Raw genomic sequence first — 226 nt, forward strand, 5'->3', positions numbered from 1 at the left:
TTGGAAATTAGGGCTGCACAATATGGTAAAAACATCATACTGCGATTATTTTCAGAGATATTGCGATATGATTCACTGTGGCATTACAAATTTCATTTTCACTTAAAGAACTATTAAAATCGTTAAGATGTCTGATGATACTGATGATGGTCTGTTTTCTTACATTTAGAGAACAAGATGTGTAGGCCAGGACACCTCAGCAGCACTGCAGTACTTCATTATAACT

This window comes from Morone saxatilis, unplaced genomic scaffold, assembly GCF_004916995.1.
Source record: "Morone saxatilis isolate NCDOM2014 unplaced genomic scaffold, NCSU_SB_2.0 Contig12, whole genome shotgun sequence".
NCBI lineage: Eukaryota > Metazoa > Chordata > Actinopteri > Moronidae > Morone > Morone saxatilis.